The sequence below is a fragment of the Glossina fuscipes genome, unplaced genomic scaffold (assembly GCF_014805625.2).
Source record: "Glossina fuscipes isolate IAEA_lab_2018 unplaced genomic scaffold, Yale_Gfus_2 0, whole genome shotgun sequence".
In the NCBI taxonomy this organism is placed as follows: Eukaryota; Metazoa; Arthropoda; class Insecta; order Diptera; family Glossinidae; genus Glossina; species Glossina fuscipes.
Window position 1 is genome coordinate 44179798 of NW_023998414.1, and position 17709 is coordinate 44197506.

The 17709-nt window shown below is 33.0% G+C and overlaps 1 protein-coding gene across 9 annotated transcripts in view; it reads right to left on the bottom strand.

Moving 5' to 3' along the window:
* LOC119637842 (voltage-dependent T-type calcium channel subunit alpha-1H) overlaps window positions 1–17709 on the bottom strand; it is a 139918-nt gene that overhangs the window by 103509 nt on the left and 18700 nt on the right. The gene's annotated exons all lie outside the window — the stretch shown is intronic.

Genomic DNA, 17709 nt, shown 5'->3' on the forward strand with positions numbered 1-17709 from the left:
GCATGAGCTAATGATAGATACGTAAATACCGAAGAACCGTAGAAACCCTTCAATATGTAAGATAAACATTAAGATTTTTTGCGACCGTTCCTTTTTTTCATATATTGCGCAGTATATAAATCACAAGTCATGGCGGTTCGTGCCTTTGTTGTTTTGTGAAATTCAACGAAACATATACGCATGTGATATCTGAATGATTCAAAATGTTTCGATAATCAAAATGTGTGCTTCAATATATATTTTCATCGCTTTCTTTATAAGCTTCATAAGCGAAAGGAGTATTTTTTTTTCTTTTTTTGTTTGATTTTCGTGATAAATGAAAAAAATGTTTAGTGCTGCAAGCATTTTAAAACTCAATTCTTTCGCATATTCGAAACCATTTGAGCTGATCCGGAAACAGACTAGTTGGGCCTTTCCCTTATATGTAAATTCAACTCGGATCACTTTTATATTTCTCTCTTACACGTAACACTTTTTTTGTTCGTTTGTCATGTTCTTCAAAAATAGAAAAGACACAAAAAATGTAAAATATTCTACTTCCACATTTTATGCAAAAAGGCAATTTTTGATTTTCAATTATTGCATTTCCTTTTCGATTTCTTTTATTTATGTATCTATTCTTTCTATAAATATGTTTTATTTTTCTATTTTCACATTTCCTTTAGCTGCAAATTGACTCTTCGCGGACAGTATGTTTGCTTTTTCCGCCATATGCTTTCCACTTATTTTTTGCTTTTGGCTTTTCTGGTAAAAATGGATTAAAGTATTAGCGAGTAAGCGAGCTATGGCGAAGGAGCGTGTTAACTTTTCATACTATACTAGAGGCAGAGAGAGAGAGAGAGAGAGAGAGAGAGAGAGAGAGGGAGAGAGAGAGAGAGAAAGAGAGAGACACGCTCATAGAAACAGAGACCATATATATACATATATTATATGAATATACACATACATAAATAATCGTTGTATGGAAAAAAAGGAAAAATGAGAAATGAACAAAGAAAAAAGAACGATTCATTTGTCGTTCTGCTTCTGTATAGTTGGCGGTCTGTTTTTCGTTAAAATACCAATGTTTGCTTAAGTTTTTTTCCTTTTTTTCTTTTTTATATAAGCCGTCGGTTAAATCTAAGGGATTACCGTGTGCTTATAAATGATTTCTTTTTTGCTTTTGTTACATATGTTAGCCAAGTTTCACTCAAATCTCTTAAATGTTTTTGATTTCGTTTTTTTGGCTTTGTTAAGTTTTTACTTAATCTAAAGCACGATATATTATTTTTTTATAATTTAACAGATCGAGCACTTTACGAGGTTTAAGATTACATATAAAGACGAAAAACGGCCTGTAAAATCCTTTAAAAATTTCTCACTTCAACAGGGACGCGGCAGATAAATTCTTCCCTTCCATTTGTTAGAAAATTCAAGGTTTGTTCCTTTACTTTTTGATGCTCATCATACGAAAAGTGAAAATATGATTTTAACAATGTTTTTCCGCAGATTTCTATTTACTTCTTCCCTAAGAGTTACTTTGCGCTTCTCGAAATTGCCGCTTATAATCTCCTAACCTAACTTGGCTGATCTAACAGATGAACACGATTTATTTGAACTACTTTTCTATCTGCTAACAGTTTCTTTTCTTATGAAACCAAAATTCAAAGAGTACCTATTAGTCCCACTTGTAAATTAATGTTAGGATAAAGAAACAGTTCATGGAATTTTTATACGACTTTTGGATGACATTAGACTCGCGTATATTTGGTAACACTGATCGGCTATTGAGTAAAATTAATTTCGCTCTCTTCACGATGCAAAAATTAATCTTTAAAACTTTTTCCACTCTTCCTCGGAACTATAAAGTTTTCCTTTCTGACATTCTAGTAATTGGTCTGCCAAGGATTATTAGCAGTTAAACCTACAACAAATTTCACGAAAACTTCTTGGGAGACTCTCGGGAAAAAAAATGTATTTGAATAAATTCTTATTTTAATCAACTATAGGATAGAAAAGAAATTGTGTGCCAGAATCATTGCTATGTGACTATACCTAAGAACTTGGGACACTTGAGAATTTAGTATGTAACAAATTCACCTTTTATAAAAGCCCTTAGCTTTAATTCTGGGAACAAATTGACTATCCACAGTTTACTTGATTGAAATTGAAGTTTTTATTTTATAAAAAAAATTTATTAGAATTACTTTTCACTTTTTATTTTTTATACCCAGGACCGAAGGATGGGGGTATATTCATTTTGCCAAAACGTTTGTGACGCCCAGAAGTAAGCATCAGAGACCCCAGAAGGTATATGTATTCTTGATCAGTATCAAATTCTAAATTGATTTAGGCATGTGTATCTAACCGTGTGTATAATGTCTATTGTAAGCATTCTCCTGGCCGCAAAAGGGAAGATGACGACTTCAAATTTGGAAAAAACAAAGGAAGTTCTTACGAGCAGATTGATGGTATTGAAAATCAGCCCAAGGACTGATGACACGGAGGGCACGCGCAAACCACCGCGTACAATGAGGGAGTGAAAAGGGAATGAAAAATTGGTTTTCTGCTCATTGCTTATAAATTATTGCAACTAAGTGTGCAAAAATTTGAACGCATGTTCTGTAGCATTCGTGTACAAGATTGATCACGCCTACCCCATATTATAGTGCATTAAAATTTAATTGTTTTTTCAATACCTTTTTAATGCACAGAAACAAGCTTCAAAAACCCTATAAAGTTTATAGATTTTTGGTCATTTTCAAATTTTGGAAACACCTAAACATGTCCGCATGTTCGTCTGTCCATCTGTCTGTCTGCGCAGCAATGTAGTATTTGTGGTAAACATTCTCCTATTAGCGAAAATAAAGATATCGCCCATAAATTTGCAAAAGGATTTGGAATTGACCTAAACTTTTCACAGGACGCGCCTACAACGCACACATGCCTCTACAATAAAAACTTTTATTTTGGAAATAGAAGAAGTCACCTGTGCTCAATCCATATTATGGAGAATGACAATTTTCTTCTTTTACTTTTTTGTCTTTTTCCGGGTAAACGGTGATGGGTGCAAAAGATCCGATTGCGACCGAATTTAATTTTCTTACTAATTTGTATTTATAGTTATATTCCAATCCGTATTCTTCTTTCCAAACGCTTTTACTTGATATCCATATCAAGCCGTTTATGTTAACAAAAAGATAGTTTGCAAAGCTGTGTATGAAAAATTTATACATGATCCGATATATCGTTTAACAGTTTCCATGCTGATACGAAACTAAGTTAAATAGGAGCTTACAAAATAATAATACTCTGCTGTGAATAAATGATGAAATCTTTATATTGCTTTCATTTATTATATATTGCACACAAGCACAAGTTGTTCTAAATCATGTGTCGTTGTATAAGCGGTTTAATTATCCTAAAGCGTAATTTAAGTGCTTGTCCCCTTTGAATCCTCCATTATTTAAAATAATTATGTCAAGCTACTGTTCCTCTTTTCTATGCATATTTGCATTTGATTCTCCCATAAGCAGCTTAAAGAATACAAATTTGTTTCTTAAAAAAAAAAGGGTGAAAAGATTTTTATGCAAATTTGAAGCAATTTGACTCTTTACCTACATAAGGAAAAGAGATGTGTTTAGGCGAGGAAAAAGCTTTGCGGATTACTTTTGCTTAAGAAAGTCTTAAGTTAAATAGGGGAAGAATAGAACTGAAAGAGTCTTAAGCTTGCTTATACGGTAGATAACCAAATAGTATTCAAATTACGGCATAGCTTAATTATTTATCCCGGTATTTGTTGTGTATGTTTTCGCTAATGTAGGGCATTTTACATCACCTCTGAATATCTTCTCACAAAAAAAAACAAAACAAACAAAATACCATAAAAGATTTCCGTTTGAAAGTAAACTCGCAGAACAGCAACAGCGACACAAAGAAGAAAAGCTGCAATGTTCCAGCGACAAAATGTCGTCACACAAAGGATGTATGCAATGTTTACGAGTATACGGGTTACGTTCTACTAGTAATAGTAGTAGTGGTATGTGGCAAGTGCCTACTTGCCTTTCAAGTATGTTTATTATGTAGAAATAAAAACCATTCTTAATATGCATTCAACACTTGGCTAAAGCGAAAGCGAAAGCTTTAGCTGGAAAGTTTAATTGTGCATATCATAGTCTAGGAGAGTCTGTCCTCACTCAAGCCTTTATTTATTAAAATAGACTGCTGTTGTGTCATTTATATTCTTATAAATATAAAGAATTGTGGTTACAATTCTTTTGAGGTTACTAGTTAAACGCGTCGTGCTCTCATGTGTTAATATCTATAAAAGGTGGTACTAGTATCACCAGGAATTTTTAATAGATACAAAATAAATTTGGGAAAATATCAAAACAAAAAACGAAAAACGCAAAACGCGAAAAGCAAAGCGAATTCATTAATTATAGATCGTTAAACATCTGCTAACGGAACAATGTCAAGTTCAAATGTTATTGAACTGTTTTGCTTTCTATATATGTTTTTTTTGCTCTTTTTGTGTTCTCTTCCTCTGAAAATTAATTTTACCGATTTGATATAGTTTTCGATTAAAATGCAGCTCTTTAAATATATCGTACGACTTTGGAAATGCTACTCATATGCATTCTGTCTACGAATGAGTGACTGAACGAAATCAGTATAGAATGTAATTTGTTTTTTCAAATCGATATATATATATATATACCACCGAAACGAACGACACATGTTATGTTTGTCCGTTTATGTATTAAATAGAAAAATATTTTTGTGCATGATTTCCTAGTAAACGTAAATTTTCAAAACTTTTTTATATAAATTATAATAACTTCAAAATAAAATTAATGATATTAATAAATTTATGAAATTCTTGTAACCCATAGAAACACACACATCCCATAAACTATATATACTCTGGATGAACATGGCGATATTAATAAATATTTCGAATATTCTTACAATTTTCCTATGAAGTTTACCAATAAAAGTGATGGAAAAAAAAAAAAAAAAAAACTCAAGAAACTGAAATCAATTTTTTTTTTTCTTGAAATATATTCGATGCAATTAATTTTTAAATACAAGATCGGCAATGATCGGCCCGATTAATCCCATTTTCGAGCAATTTATTCACTATATCTATTCCCCAATTTCGCCAATAACGATTTCGATATTCTCTTCTAATGCTTGAATGTAAACTGATTTATATGCTATAGATCAGCGAACTCAAACTTTCCCACAAAGATAGTCCCAAGCTTTAGCTCGGGATTTCTTTACTTTGCATCGTCCGAACTTATCGACATGTTGTGTGGCAAGTAGCTTCGAATTGATGAAATCATTTTCCAATTCATTAACGTTGATCACTGATTGATTGACATTAATATGTATACATATATATGCGGGGATTTAGATTCCTTGTAACGAGATCTTTATTCCTATTTTCAAAGAGATAAGGCAAGTTGACGTCACCAATTCAAAAACCACATCCAACTATCACTTTTATATGACAATGTAATGGTGTCATGTGAACAATTTGTGGTTTGGCATCACACCAAAAATTTAAAGTTTACTTATTCATTAAGTAATTGAGATGAAAATAGATCTGATTTAAGAAGATGATTTTGTTAATCATGTTTTTGAAGCCTTCATCTTCCTACAAAAAAAATTACAAACCTTGCTTAAAACAATTAACAAAACAACCGGAATGATTTTGGATAGTCGCAGTATCAAGAAGAAACCATTTCATCTTTATTAAGGAATTTTGCATTATTTGAAACATTTGTAATCAATTTCAAAATGATTTTAGAAATTGTAAGAAAGCGAAACCTGAACTAAACGAAAAATCGATGAGGTACTAAACTTGAGAACGCTGTTCACATTCAATGATTGAGGTGAGAAAGAAGGCAATTTCTGTTTGTTTCTGTCTTAATATATTTGCTTTCATTAGCATATGTTGGAGTTCCTTTTTTTCTTTTTAGTTGTTTTATATTCCAAGTTCGTTCACAATTCATTAAATTACAATTTTCTCCATATTGCGGATTATGTTATAACTAACTTGGCGCATAATTTTATCACATACGCATACAAGCATTTGTGCATGCAGTACATGTGCTATTAAAAAAAGAGTTCTTATTAACATAGATAAGGATTCCAATAGAGAAGCACGCGCTCTCATTTCTGCTTATTTATGTGTTTGGCACATAAGTATATTCTTGAAAGTTACCTTGAATTATTAATCTGCATGCGTATTAATGTGTCTATATGCATGCGTGTATATAAAATATATATATTTAAATGTGTATATATTTTTGCTTGCTAATGATTTAGAAACCAACCGCATGAATTAGATTATTATTAAAATGTATATGAATTTGTGCAGTTCGTATTCATACGATAGTGCGTAAAGTTATTGCCGCGACGTAATCTTTTAGATTCCACGTGCGTATCTATAGCTAGCTGCGGAAACCAAAACTACTTATATAGATCATGAAAGAAAATGTTAAGCTTAGAGTGAGAAAATGAAAACGCAATATGAGTGTTATTTTATTTTTCACTTAAAGGTTGTGAACTAGAGCTAGTCTTGGGTATTAAAAAATTCAAACTGGGCTAAATATAACGAAGCGCTTGCTTAATGCAATATGAATTTCATTTTTGCATCCCAATAAATGCAATTGCAACTGACAACGAGCGAGTGAACGGAACATATAGAAAAATTTTATTTATAAAAAAATTTCAAATACATTCGAAATAATCGTTGCTCAGAATAAAAATTATTTATTGAATCGAATTCCTTTTTTCCATAATTCTTACGTAAGCTCTTGCGACTCATTCGCCTCTATATCAAAATTACTCATTTACGGGCAATGCAACTTCTTTATTTGACTAAATAAATAAAATGTTTAACATTTGATACTTGCGGTGAAAAAACTTGGATACTCAACCGCACTCGAGATTTAAACTTAAACTATCACAAATCGAGTGAGAATTTGAATGCAAAAAAGAATGTCTCGTATTACATGGATGGAAATCAACGGGAGAAAATTCTCACAGTTACTTCCCTTCTAGCGTAAACCACTGGCTACACTGGTTTCCATTTGCTTTTAATATAAATTATTTTCAATTTCTTTTTTAAAATGGGAAATGGATGATTCTGTGTATTTGGTTTGAAGATGCTTGAGAAAAGCGAGAAATTCGTCTGCCTATTAATAAGAAAAACCCGACTTGCAAAATATATCAATATCACCGTCACGCCACTTTTTCGCCTAAAGTTGAATGGATAGGTGATCGGGGTAGCTCATTCTGCGAATATTGCGGAAATTCTAGGAGGTATGATGATGTGATGATCGAAGAATTTATACATCACGCCGCTAACATAATTAGTAAAAGAAGCAAAATAATTAATTTAAACATTTTAAATTGAAAACGGAAAGCTTTTTAAAACCTTGTTTATTAGATTAATAACGTCAATCAAACATATTTACACCGCCACCCCAAAAAACAATTGTACTATAACATTGTTGCAACGTTACTTGATATATTTATTTATTCGCACAAAGTTTTCACTGTTCCGTATTACTGTGGTGCATACAATTGCTCGAACAAGAATTTAAACTTAAAGTAAAATAATTATTATGAATGAATGAATGCAAAAAAAATGGCGAACTAAGAAATTCTAAATAGCATAAGAGCAATATAAGCATAGAATGTCGCCATAATATTATTATTGTTATTATTATTATTAATTTCGCCAGAGAAATAAATTCTAAGACTAAACTCTTAAAGCGCTAGCATCTAAGGCTATTGGCCTTTATTAAAAACTCTACCGCACTTGAGATTCGAACCCACGACCACTGAGTTGCTAGTCGAGACTCTTGCCTACTCGGCCACCCAGGCGGATACGCGATAATATTAACTAGTTATAATTAATTGCTTTCCAATTACAATAATAATAAACATATTACTGTTAGGTTAAGAAACTTTTGAATGACCATATATAGCCCGTATACCCCCTGAATTCATAAATACATATTTGTGGGTATTAGTTCCTTTTAAAGGCAGCGTGCAATCGCCTATCCCTTGATGTTGCTTATAGACAACTGTAGTAATCAACGTGTTGCTATGAGCGTAGCAGTCATAGTTTCTGAACTTTAAAAGAGAATGACGATAATGCTGATGAACATAAGAAAGAAACGAACGAAAAACTTGCATGGTTGTATATGTTTGTAAGAAATCTTAAAATGAAGTATACTAAACATACGCGCCCACACAAATACATCCTGCAGTACTTTTGGAACACATAATGGCTGATTTTTACTCAATCATTTATAGAGCATGTTATGTGTTTTCGCCCAAAACTACAGCTCACGACCCCCGTCTCAGTTAGAAAGGGCGGGAAGCATACTAATAACAAAATACTTTAAACGTTGCCATATACCTACTGTTTTGTTTGTACTTTATCTAGGTACTTTTCAGTGAAATTTGTGGATAAATAACATGCAACCACAAACACTAATGCCATGATTGTCTATTTCTTGCGGTTCGATATTTCACCAAGGGTCTCATAGCATATGGTCAGTATGTAATTTTGTATACGTATAAATACGTATATGTAAACACACACCCAAAAAAGATTATTATCAGTTTACCGCCATTAATTTGCTGCCCAAAAAAAAAAAAATAAATCGTTTTTTTATTGAATAGCGAGGGCTTTGAAAGTACATTTTTATAAAGTTTGCCATAAAGACTACAAAAACGAGAATTTCTCCTCTCTCTCTTTTTATCAATTTCAATACCTTGTTTAGTTTCCCAATCTAATACCTGATATGGCAAAAATCTCTTCTGCTTAGAATTGCTTCAATTGCTACAGACACGCACCCAAGTTCTATGAATATTGAAATGTTATAAATGAGAAACAGGCCTTTTTCGCAAGAAAGTGAAATTTAAAGCGACAATTAGCTAATATATAGGTATATACACATTTATATATGCAGTTTGCAACAATATTTGTACGATTGTAGCCTGCGAAAGCTATCACATGTGCAACGAAATGAATTGATCAATAATTTAAAACTGTAATCGCTTTTAGGCGAGTCCTCTTCTTGCTTTTCTTGTTCGTGTTCCTTTATAAAAATCATCGTAAGTGAACGTAATATAAATCAATGTTTATTCACACTTTTAACTGTTCAAAGACACGCAATGAGAATAATTTCGCTTTAAATTTTGGATCGATACTCGTCAAACTTTAATTTTTTAATGGAAAATACGTGCACGTTCACGTTTACGATCTCGCGATAATGATGGATGTAAATGTGAATGAAAATTACAAAATGCCCTATTAACAACTCATGTCTCAGTTTGCTCTGTAAAATTCGCCCACTTCATCTAATTCCAAAGAAAAACGAGTTTATAGTCACTACGATCGATCACTAACTGTCAGATTTTTAATTTGCTCTACTAAGCTTCCACTCGGTGCTCGTTATAGCTTCATTATACAATTTCTAAACTCTTCAAACTTCGACTTTAATATCAATTGAGAGAAAGAGCTGCTGCTGTATTGCTCGGCATTACAAACAGAGGAAGTGATGAACTTGATTTAGCCCCCCATGCTGTCCCTATCTATATACTGAGTTGCGATGTTGCCGGACTAATCGTCACTTCCCTTCTCAGCCCGTAAAGATTGTTGACGACATCGCTTACCATACATTATCATTGTTGTCTTTGTTGAAAACACATTTGTTCATACAATGTTGACAACATATTTGCTTACTTAGGATGGTAGTTTTATTTATTCGTCATTTAATTGCTATGCATTATTTGCGAGAGCAAAGTGTGGGAGACTTGTACACAGGCCTAAGCGAAATTATAATTGTTTCGCGTTGTGCGAACATGGACGCAAATGCACCTACATACACATGTTCCCACTGTCATATTGACACTCGAATATTTATTTTTTTGACTGCAACACTTTCTATTTGGTACAATACGATCATCACGTTTACTACTTAGTGAGCATGAAGAGAAAAGATTCTACCTAATTTAGACCGTCTTCTAAAATATGTATGTGATCAAATTGAGTGGATGACAAGTTAATCCTGCTTCAATGCAAAATCATTTGATGGTTATTCGCGCCATTTCATATACACTTTAGTGAATTAGAACTTGTTTCCACATCCTTTATATATGTACATAAATATATATATAAGAAGCTCTTTTCATTAATAAAAGTAAGAAGAAAATTAGCAACCACTCGGTCACGATTGTTTTTTTGTCAACTCGGCTCAATACCTCAATAACTAACATAAGTTAGTGCACTTACGGGACTCAATTCAATCTAGCGACGCTTATAGAGCGCGAAAAAAAGCCTACTACGCTTTCATAACATGGAAGCATACAAGCAGTACAGAATTGAGCATTGCATGGTAAAGGGCGATATCTGTGATTAATACTTGAACACGCTTCTCACAAGCATATGTGCACATCACTTTACCAGCCAACAGTAAATTATCAGCTTCGTAAAAAGACGACGACAACGAAGAAGAAGAAAAAGAAATTTACTTTTCTCAAGGAGTAGAGTGGCAAAACTTCCGAAATATATTCCCCGAGTGCAATACAATTTATTGCACAAATTAATATCAAAAGTACATGCGTAAAGCACTAATGTAAGTGAAAAAGTTTTCCTTTACTTATTTGTGTATCTTTCCTTTGTATAAATATTTGCAAACCATATCTCTCTTTCAAATGAAAATTAAAACCTTACGGTTGTTTTGTTGAGCTCGTTCAGAGCAAATCATATGAACGTTACGTTTTCCCTAAAACAAAAAAGTTTTTCAATAGACTTCACATAAAAAAAATGAGAGACTACTATATACCTTACACTCATTAACCGATCGCCTTCATTCGGCCTTCATTCTACATCGCTTTGTTTTTAGTTTTTCGCCAACGAATTCGCAAGTTTTTAAAAACTTTTACTACTTGTGCAGATGTGTGCATCCACTTTCAAAACTTGATGAAACACACGCACTATCAATAAACTGAAATCGTGGCATTAAATTCTTCAACTCCTCAAATACGCATATGTCAGCATGAATCAGGTTATCAATCGCAAGGATTTTGATCGATAACCTTTAACGATTTTTTAGTTAAAACCACTTTGTCGTTGCTAGAGAACTTTGCGTTTTCTCGTCGAGAGCTGAACCCTGAATAATTTCAAATCATGATCAAAAGATTTCTGTAGAAAACGGCAAAAAATGGTAATCAGACAGAGCAAGCCGTATTAATGAAGCTAGGGGAGGATTGAGAATGTCGTGGTGAAAGACGATGCCTTTCCTACTAATCAATTCTAAGCAGTTTACCTCACTTGCTCGAATTATTCACACAATATTTGTTGACAGTAAATAGCGCAATCCATCGTATGGCATAATTGGAGCAATGCATAAGGTGCCATAACCTTCGAATTCCGCCAAACAAAAAGCATTAAATTATGTGCTTTTAACCGTCTGTGCAACTTTATCAAAATCTTTTGAATGACAACTTTTATTCTCAGCGTATTGTCGTATGTGACCCGCATTTCATACTCCCTTATCAGTCTGCTGCGATTTGCAGATAAAAGTTCGAGCCATATTATTCACCTTTTTTTTGTATCCAATCTGATAGAAATGATTGAAAACTATATCGCGGTTGATGTTTAGTTCCGTAGCTATGTCATAAGATGTGCCGGTCTTCGTCAATTTGTTAAACAGTTCTATCGGCTTTATCAACGATGAGTGGCAATAAGACCTATTTTTAACACCGAAATATCTTCCATGGAAGCGAGCATCGCTGTTTTGAGTTTGATGAGCATTTTCGGCACGATTTTTTTCATAAGCATGCGAAACATTATCTTCTCTTAAGTTGCAAAATATTAAAAATTTTCTTCGAATTTTGGTTCATTTTCAAAACGCAATTAGTTTTACCTTAGAATTAGATAATTCCACAATCCGTGGAGATTATCGCTTTTCGCACGTGTTAAATTATGACTCGATAGTATTAGTATTGTCAGAGTTACGAAATTCTAACGACAACTAGCGGGGAAAAAATGCACGAACCTTTGCAATTACCTAATAGTATACGGGTGTCTTTGAAGCACATATCGCGTAGAACTCACTCAGTATACGGGTATTAGAGCACCCTAGAACATGATATACATCAAATAAATTTTCTTGTCGTATGGTACATAACATTGAATACATGACAAACAGAAGCCGATGTTTCTGGGTGACCTAAATATTTACGTAGCAAAATTTAAAATTTTTGAAAACTAATTTCTTAAACTTTCCAAACTCTTTCCTTAAATGACTTCAGCTACTAAGAATACAACAAAACCACTTACTAAGAGGATATACCGTTAGTTATTTATTTTCTTGCAATCCGTTTACCCTTAAAAAATAATTCATTTATTTAGTCATTTATTTTGAACACAATTATTGCGTTTCTACCTACTTTAAGGGAATGTGTGGGGAACATTTTCTAATTGAATAGAAGAAAAGAAACGCAAGCAACAGTTACAAATTAGTGAACAAATAAATTACAATTTAATAGCTCGACAAGCCCGGTCACTAAATACTCTACAATTTTTCAACTTTTTTTTATTTTATTACATCTTCTCGTCATATAAAGGCTTGCCTAAAAATAAAAACATTTATGAACAAAAGTGTCCAAGCAGATTATTACTCTGGAAAAACTTTCATCGTAAAGTACTAAGGATGATATCTTGTTACTACAAGAAGGTAGACTCAACTTTTCTTCTAGACGCTTTATGTGAGAAAAGGGGCAACTTGTTGTTCCATCCAATTTGAAATTTCGGCTGGCTTTCATTAAATGTTTGTCGAATGTTTTTTCCTGTAACGACTACTTCAAACTAAAGCTCCGTACACGCAATGGGCGTAAAAATGGTCCGAATCAGTATCACTGTCAATGACGTTCTAGCTACAGTACATTAAATCGCCTACAAACATCAGACGAATAAACATGCTTGAATGGATTCAAAAACATTCCAAAATCACCTCTCTCTCAATCGTCTTTCTATATAATCCTAAATCGTTCGATAAAATAAAAAGTGAGTCTCTCGTAAATCGCTTTAAGTACTTCCCATGTTCACAAGAACTTAATACAGCCTCAATGCGCAAATGTAGTAGGCTAGGAGAAAAAGATATACAAAGAAGGACCCAGTGTATTTGCACAATCAACTCCAACTATTTCTGCATTCAACGAACACATATGCACATATTACAATTTAAAAAAAAAATGAATTCAAAAATGTTTTTATAAAATAAAATTTTGGAACCAACGTCGCCGTACCGATTTTTAGCTTGTCCTGTTCGGATGAATAAAACGCATTGCCCTTGGTTTTTCCATATAAACTTAAGCAGAAGGTCGTCCAATCGTAACATGCGTGTGTAAGCCTCTATACTGAATTCATTATTGCGTTCATTAATTTTTATTTTATGGTAAGTGTTACAATTAGTTTCCATGTTGTTCATTATCCTTAAAATGCCGTCGCCCGAAAGACGTGCGAATTTTTTAAGAATTTTATGCCGACATATTCACAATATTTTTTTTTATTTATTAATTTTTTTTTAAATGTTTTTCACGCTTTTTACGTTTGGCGTAAACGAAATTTTGCATGCTTTTAAAATATTAACACTTGACACTTTTACATATTATTATTAATATCAGCATTTCAGCGGAAACCTTTTTTTGCCGATAAATGCCCCTAACGTTTCAATTTAAAGCTATTAAATCATTTCCATGTACATGTATATATAACTAACATAACATTGAGTTACATGATTAGTGTTGAAACTACAAATTAAAATTATTCAATATCGTGCGTGCGTGGGTGCGTGTATGGGTGTTTTAAGTAGCAAAATAAGCAAAATCAAGTAAAAGCGCTACGTGCATCTTAAATAAAAGGCTTAGCACCCCAGTCCATCACGCTTATATTTTTTCGTCGATATATACAAAATTTGATGGAGATTATATTTCATGTATGCTTATGCAACGTGATCATATGTCTTTGCAAGTTTTGAATCTGTTTTTTAAATCTTACACCACAGAGTATATTAAGTTAGTGCGGACGTACGTAACAACCAGAAGGGCTTAAGATAGGCCCACCTTTTATTATATCGATCGATTGAGAATCGTAATTTGAATTGATCTAAGCCTATCTTATCTGCCCGTCTGTCCACGTAAATTTTGAGTACAAGCTACAAGTCGCAATTTTAGAGTTATTTCAATGAAATTTGGTACAGTGACGTGTTTGGACCCAAGAACGAACGCTATTGAAAATGATTTGAGATCGGCCCACTTTTTCGACAACTTTTCATTATACGCCCTATTCTGAAAAAATCGTTATATGGAAAAAAAATGATAATATATAAAATTTCTCTGCAAAAGTGGCTTTGGGCGTTCTAAATTGGTATGGAAACTTTGGACCGCCCGGGACAATTTTTGAAGCCCCTCATATAACGAAAAGTGAAGTTCACACAACAAAAAGGTTTAATTTTTAACGCTTTATAATGAATATTATATTATAATAGTAATTTAACAGAAGCAAATTAAGTGTACCAAATTTGGACCATCTTGACCCATTTTCTGAATTCTGCCCCATTAGTTTACGTTTTGGGCCCCTCTTCTCCATAAACACGCACTTGAAAAATATGCCTTTATATGGAAACAAGATATAATTGTTGGGTTCTATCATAAAAATAAGAAGGCGGTGTAGGATATTTAATGGTCGGCCTTGCGCGACTATAATGTCCTTACTTATTACTATACGACCAAGCGATTACAATATTTGGAAATTTTTTTAGGTTTTTTCGCATTTCTTGATAATTTCGCTTGAACGTGAATAACAAGTACCTCTGGAGCTAATTGATTTATGTTTTTGTTTATTTTTTTTTTTTTTTAATTTTCGCTTCTGAAAACAACCTCCAAGTACTCCTTAGGTTCTAAACACACACGCAATAATAATGTGATTTAAAATCTCACGGTCGCATTCAACCTTTATTTTACTTGCCTTTCGATGACATTTTTTGGCTATTACAAAAGGAATAACAAAAATAGCTCATCCCACTGCATTAAAACGATCTGTTTAAGCAAAACTTTACAGAAAAAAGACGTAATATCCAAAGCACTTTAAGTCTTAAGAATAGAATATGTTATCTTTGCGATGGGTTTGAAGCCTCCTATGCTCAACTTGAATTTATAGAGCTTTTCTAGAAGAGAGAAAGAGAAAGAGAGAGAGAGAGAGAGAGAGAGAGAGAGAGAGAGAGAAAGAAAGAAAGAAAGAAAATTTCTTTTTAAAATTAAAAAAAAAAACCATGGAAAGATTGGGGAGGGGAAAAAATAATTTTTTTTTTTTAGTTATATTTGAATAGTTAAGGAGACTTCTGTTTCAGCAACGAGCCCAACGAGCCCAATTTTCAAACTGTCTGTTCACTTACACTCCGATGCGGATTTTTACCACACCCTAAAGGATTTGTAAAAAATGCGTCTTCCCTTTTCGTTTATTTTCATGAAGAGGTAAGAACTCTTTTCGCTATCACAAGCGAGTTTATATGGGGATCTGTTTCCTCTGCTTCCAGGGTTGATTTGTTGACGTAAACGTTTGGACAAGGATTCCAGTTTCTATATCAGATTTATAGCTATCTTTCGCTGCTTAAGCAGAACGGACCTTTTTAACTGTTGAACAAAACATTTTGAACTCCTAACGAAGAATAAAAAAAATGTGCACAATTTGTAAAACTGGAGAAACGGGCACACAATCAAAATGTCAATATCAACTATATTCATCGAACCTAATCAACTCCCGCATAAAAGTTTTTAAAAAAAGCCTGAGCATCGTGGGTTCGAAACCCAGTCAATCGCATTGTCTATTATTTGGAACTAACACAAAACGAATATATTTCTCCTTTTGATTTGATGGCATAATTTCGGAGCAAAATTGCAAAAAAAATCATAATAACGCTTACGTATATGTGTAAAGTGCAAATATATCCTTCTAAGATATCATATATAGCAAAAACTATTTCGTTACACTTTCCTTAACTTGAAAATAATTAAAAAGACATTGCTCGACATTAGATAGTCTAGTGGTTAGGATGCCCGCCCATTAGCCAGACGATCCAGGTTCGATTCATGATGCGGCAGACACATGCATTGTACTTCACTTATTTATGTATAAAATGGCCTATATTTCTAATGTGGTCTAGTGGTTAGTCGATCCCGATGTGACAGACCCATGCATTGTACTTTACGTATATATAAATAATATATAATATATAAAATGGCCAATGCTTCTAATCAATATCCATTATAATGATTATTAGCGATTATTTTCGTCGGTTGCTAATATCAGCGACACGCATGTGTATGTGCATCCATCTAATTTTTATACTTTATAGCACTTATGGTCTAAAAACTGAATGTAATAAAATTTTTAGAACGTAAATTAAGTTTCCGAAACTTTGGTCACGCCATGTGTAGTTTTGTGGTTATGTCCCATATGCGGGTTGTCTTGAAAAGTATGCCTTTGCATGAAAATAATGTGTAATGTAAATATTTGATGTATCATTACCAAAACAGGCGAGTCGATGTACAAGGCGAATTGGCGTAAAGTATTTAACGATCGGCTTTCCCTAACTGTAATGTTCTTACAGTTATTTTTATTATTTTGTTTTTTTTTGTTTTGTTAATGCTTTTGCATAGCTTTCAAGTGGTACGAAAATTGAAAATTTTTTATAACCGTCAAAAATACATTTTTAGTATATATTAAATAAATGCGGAACATTTGAATGGAATAGTAACGGTAGTTGGATCCTCGCCCATATAAGGATATGGCTATAATTTGTTGTAATTTATGTTGAAATTAAGGCAAAAACAAAAATTTGACTTCTAAATTATAATAAGTAAAAAATATGTTTCGATCCCATAGGACTCTTGTTAGTTGTCATGGCATGAAGCAACAACGTGTAGTTTTGAGTAGCTTATACCCTCGAATAGGCGAAAAATTGTAGTGAGTGAGGTGATATAAGGCCTATAATAGTTGGTCTTGACCGACTATACCGTTTCAACTGCCCTAAAATTGATAAATAATATCCCTTCTTAATATGTTCCGTTCGATTAGTTCGGTTTTTAAAAAAACCCTCGTCGAGAATTTATACGCGTAGCATATGTAAATAGACACACGTATACGTATACCGTATCGAACACTTTTATATTACTATTATATTATTATTATATATATATTATTTTCTGTTAAGTGAATTCGCTATGCTATGCTATGCTTTTCTAGTCAAATGACAATGTGTGTGTATGCAATCCACCAATGTTTTAGTAAATTGAAAAAATTGCAATGAAACATAAAAACGTGAAGTGCACATGGAAACCACATGTTATTGGCCGCAGGTAATGTGGAAAACATTTAACAGCAAAACACGATAAGAGTTTTTTGTCAGCGGCAAACAATAGAGCCATTTACTCTTTCGGCGAGGTCGATGTGTATGTATATGCATTGCGATCATACAGGAGTGTATTAATATTTGATTGTTTACCTGCCGTCGAACGTTTCTATCAAAGTTTTGATCCAATCATATATACGCGGGTTGTAAATCATTTATTTCTATCTAATCTCGATTTAGGTTCGTTCGGCACACCATTCTCACCTCTTTTTAAAATTGTTGC